This window comes from Mastomys coucha, unplaced genomic scaffold (genome assembly GCF_008632895.1).
Source record: "Mastomys coucha isolate ucsf_1 unplaced genomic scaffold, UCSF_Mcou_1 pScaffold13, whole genome shotgun sequence".
NCBI classification, from domain to species: Eukaryota; Metazoa; Chordata; class Mammalia; order Rodentia; family Muridae; genus Mastomys; species Mastomys coucha.
Window position 1 is genome coordinate 45,699,471 of NW_022196895.1, and position 4,778 is coordinate 45,704,248.

At 45.4% G+C, this 4,778-nt stretch overlaps 1 non-coding gene across 1 annotated transcript; it reads right to left on the reverse strand.

Moving 5' to 3' along the window:
• Positions 1 to 3,686: 3,686 nt before the first annotated feature.
• Positions 3,687 to 3,827, reverse strand: LOC116087889. Its single transcript, XR_004117679.1, has one exon. It is a non-coding gene; the product is annotated as a small nucleolar RNA SNORA48 (small nucleolar RNA).
• Positions 3,828 to 4,778: the final 951 nt, after the last annotated feature.

The following is a 4,778-nucleotide window of genomic DNA, read 5'->3' on the forward strand; positions in this document are numbered from 1 at the left end:
TACTATCCACTGCCAGTAACATCTTGTCTTTAATCATTCACCAAAACCAGCAGCAGAACCTGAACTTTAATCCATGCAAATCTCACAACTCTGGGTGGCAATTGAAGAGCTGTCTGAGAGAAGCAGCTCATGCAAGCAGAGATGCAGGGGTGTCTCCTGTGGCTTATCTGGAAGTTCAGTTGTTCAAATGCTAAGGTCAAATAGGTAAGCTCTCCCTGGTGAAGGAGTGTTACACAACACTCAGTCACAGCTAAGGACTTGATGGGGATGTCTCCAACTGGTAGGGAGAGAGAATCTCAGAGACCAAGAGAGGAACAACCACAGATCTATTTGAGTACATTTGTTGTGTGAATAAAGAGCATAAACAGCTCCATATATAATAGTGCTTGCTGTTCTTCACACAAAAAGGGCACTTTATGAAAATTTCTATATAGACCAATACAAGAGATCAAAGAACACTTCCATGCCAAGAGTTACACCTTTGAACAATTTGTGATGTTGTTTTTGTTCATAAAATAAAGTTGCATATAGGAAGTCACACTGTTGGTGCTTGGGGAGTAACTACCCTGTGCATTTTAAACTTTAAATTACAAATTAAGTTTTAAAGTATAATTCATACTTTATTTTTGTTTTATTTTTGACTTAATCAAAATGAGGATCTCATCACGTTGTCTAGGCTTGTCACAAATTCGCTGGCTCAAGTGATTCCACTGCCTGTGTCTCTTGAGTGTAGTTCATGTTTTTAAAAGACTTCCTTCCTTATGTCCAATATAGAGACTTTTTCAGCATTATATTCGCCTTTCATCTCTATAGAAGGTTTAGGGCAAAGACTTACAGTTTTTCACATTAAAACAGCTAAGAGGTGTTTTGCTATATTTTCAGCTCATATTAAATTTATCAATCTGAGAATACTATTTTTATTTTTATTTAACCTATAAAGCTAAATGAAAAGAAACAATTCCTCCTTCTTGCCTGAGACCCAAATCCGGGCTTCCTGTTCATTTGTTCCCACATTTGATCCTGTGGTGAACACGTGGATCAAGTGACACATTGCTAGTGTGCATGATTCATAAAAGCCACTTCATGACAAAGCATTCACCCTAGAAACACGTGTATTTATCTTTCCCTCACCCCTTTCCTAATTTTCTTTTCTTTCTTCATCCAACTGTACACCTACAATTTAGCTCACAAATAAAACTACTGCCAATAATGTAGTTGTATTTCTATAAAAGCATAGAGACAATGACTGTTAAAATAGAAAGGAGTATGAGGAAGTAATTTTTCTTACTGAACATGTACTGTGTTTCGCTTTCCATATATAGCTTATGATTCTGTTATTTGCCATTTTGCTTTTCATTTGCATATTGGTGGCTGTTACAAGAGCATGTATTAGTAGTTGGGAGTCTGTGGGGGAGGTGAGTAGCAGTGTGCCATGCCCTAGGGGGGAGGTGAGTAGCAGTGTGCCATGCCCTGGGTTTCCCCCGGTACAGATCCTGAGACAGGCATCTGAGTACAAGCACAAGCAGATTAAGTTGTGTGGAGTTAACACTCTCTCCTGCTAGTTAATTCTGGAAGGTGGCTAGGATTTGTCACTAAGTAATTCTCCTTGGAGGTAGCACCGTCCTTGAGGGATGAGAGACACAGAAATGTGTCACGGAGAGGACAAAACAAGGTCTTTTGCTTTGGACTAGAATTATTAGTATTTGTATGAATTCAGTTTTTTAAAGTGTTTGTATATACTGAAATGTTCACAACAACATACAGTTCTATCTAGTGGGAGTATACCCGCTGGAAGATTGAGGGTTTTGTTTATGATATATAATTCTAAGTAACAGTATGATATATATGTATTATCCTTTTCTTTTTTGAAAACTTTGTATTGATGCTTTGTGAGATTCACATCATGCATCCCCAGCCCTGCTCATATTCCCATCCCCTCCTATCTGCCCTTCATCCTTGCAACCCCCCAAACACACACACACACACACACACACACACACAAGCATGAGGAGCATCTCATTATAGAAGCTGTAGTTTGGCACATTGTGTCCCACAGTATATCCCTCTGTCCACACACCCTAACTTGCAAATGTTCATTGCACTGAGTCATTGGTATGGTTCAAGATCTCTAGCCTCTGTGAGACCATCAATATTGAATCCTCACCGGCACTCCTCGCAGTTATCTTCTTGTTGCCCTGTGTCATAAAGATTCTGTTGTTTTGGATTAGCAGGACTGCCCCCTTTCACCTGTCCCAACCGTTCATAGAAGATATAGACTTTGGTGTGAGCCAATTCAGAGCCCTGGGTCTGGACCAGGCATCTCTCTTATCTGCACCGACAGTTCACCCTTATCTGCACCACCAGGGCGAGCTCTTCAGCACTGCTCTGGCTAGGCCACTCAGTAGAAGGCAGAATTAGTTAGCTCTCCTGCTCTCAGAGGCAGCTCAACTACACCCAGGACTCTAGAGTTAGCGCCATATTGTTGCTCAGTCAAGGCATAGGGCCCGTTCTCCCAAGTGCTGCAGCCTGCAAGGGTCTGCACTCTTCCGCTCTCACACCCTTTTGGGTTGGCTCCCCCAGTGCCTTCCGCCATCAGGGCCAGTTCCACTATGCCCAGGTGAGGTGCAGGGCCTGCTCCCCAGTGCTATAGCTGGTGAGGGGGCAGGGCTAGCCCTCTTACGGTCATGAGCTTGGAGCCACCTCTCTTGACTACCGCAGGTGGCAAGGGAGGCACCACCCCTTTCCCAAGCCACCTCATGGCATAAGAGTGGTGGAGCCAGCTCTCCCTTGCTCTCACTGGCTCACACAGGCCCTGCCACCAGGGTCAGCTCTCTTGTGCTGTCCAGGTGAGGTGCAGGGCCTGCTCCCTAGTGCTGCAGCTGGAGAGGGGCCAAGGATAGATCTCCTGTGCTCATGACCCTGTGGGCTGCTTTCCCGACTGCCTCCATTGTCAAGGGGCAAGGGGACATCAACTCTGCATCCATACCACCCCGCAACAGATGATCGGTGTATTCAGCTCTCCCATAATCACATCCTCGAGGCCAGCTCACCCACACCCCTGCCACCAGGGCCAGCTCCACTGTGCTGCCTGGCCAAGGTGCAGGACCAGCTCTCCCAAGTGCTGCTGCCTCTGAGAAATGGGGCCAGCTCTCCAGAGCACCCCACCGGTGAGGGGCAGGGGCAGTTCTGCACAGCACCTGGATATCCATGGGATCCCCAGTGGCTGCACATAACAGGGACCTCACCATGTTCTCTGTGGTATGGATGTTGATACGGACCCTGCTACTGTGTAGCCATGGACTCAGACATGGCCCTTAACAGCAGCTCCAGCTGGGACCTTACCATGGCCTCACAAGAGGCTATTCCTATCCACTGAGTCTCCAGTTCCATCTCTCTTCATAATGCTCAAGCTGCCCCACTTCTCCTTCTCTCTCATCTGACCACCACACACACACACACACACACACACACACACACATTGTGGTGGCTCCAGCTGCAGGCTGGCCATATGGCTGGCAGGCCCCTGGGTGACCTCCTGAGTCCACGATGTGTTGCTTGGCAGCAAGCAGTGGCTAAGGCCTGCCTGTGGTGTGCACTGGAAGGAGGTCTATGGCAAAATGCAGGTCTCTCTGTCTTTCTCCTCCTGTGCTGTGTGCTGCCTGGTTTGATGTGATTTGATTTGATTTTTATGTGTTCTAGGCATAAAACAGCTTTGGCCACCAAGCCAAGCATGGAGCTAAGACAAACAAAGGATTGCATCTGCTCTGCCCCTGACTGATAATAAGAACAACAACAACAAGGTGTCTCTTTGCCCACTGCCAGAGGGTTATTTTTTTTCTTAACTAATATAAAGAGCAAAATAAATTGTGCATTAAAACTGAACATGTAAAATGGAATAATTTCTCCTGAAATTATTAATAATTTCTCCTGAAAACAGAAATGAGTCCTGCCATTTGTAACCACAAGGATGACATTATGGGTGAACAAGGGTGACACTGTGCCAAGTGAAATAAACTGGACAGAAACAGAAAAACAACACACAATCTCACCTATATGGATCTAAAAAAAAAATTAAAATATACAGCAATAAATGAATGGTATGTACCAAGGACAAAGCAGAGAGGGAAAGAGAAGAGACGGTATCTTGGGGTTTCCATTGTTGTGAAGAGATACCATGACCATAGCAGCTCTTATAAAGAAAGGCATTTACCTGAGGCTGGCTGACAGGATCGGAGGTTTATTCAGCCCATTGTCACCATGGTGGGAAGCATGGTGGTGTGCAGGCAGACATGGTGCTGAAAAGGGAGCTGAGATTCTACAACTGGATCAGCAGGCAGAAGGAAGAGAGAGAGAGAGAGAGAGAGAGAGAGAGAGAGAGAGAGAGAGAGAGAGAGATATGCTGGGCCCGGATTGATCATTTGAAACCTCAAAGCCCACCCCCAGTGACACACTTCCTCCAACAAGGCTCCATTTCCTAATCCTTTTAAAAAGTGCCATTCCCTGTGAGCCTAATTTTTACTTAAACCACCATAGATGGGCCAAAGGGTATGAAGTTGCAGTTATATAGGTGTCTTAGTTAGGTAGGGCTTTACTTGCTGTGAACAGACACCATGGCCAAAGCAACTCTTATAAGAACATTTAATTGGAGCTGGCTTACAGGTTCAGAGGTTCAGTCCATTATCATCCAGGCGGGAACATGGTGGCATCCAGGCAGGCATGGTGCAGAAAGAGCTGTGAGTTCTATATCTTCATCTGAAGACTGCTAGCAGAATACTGGC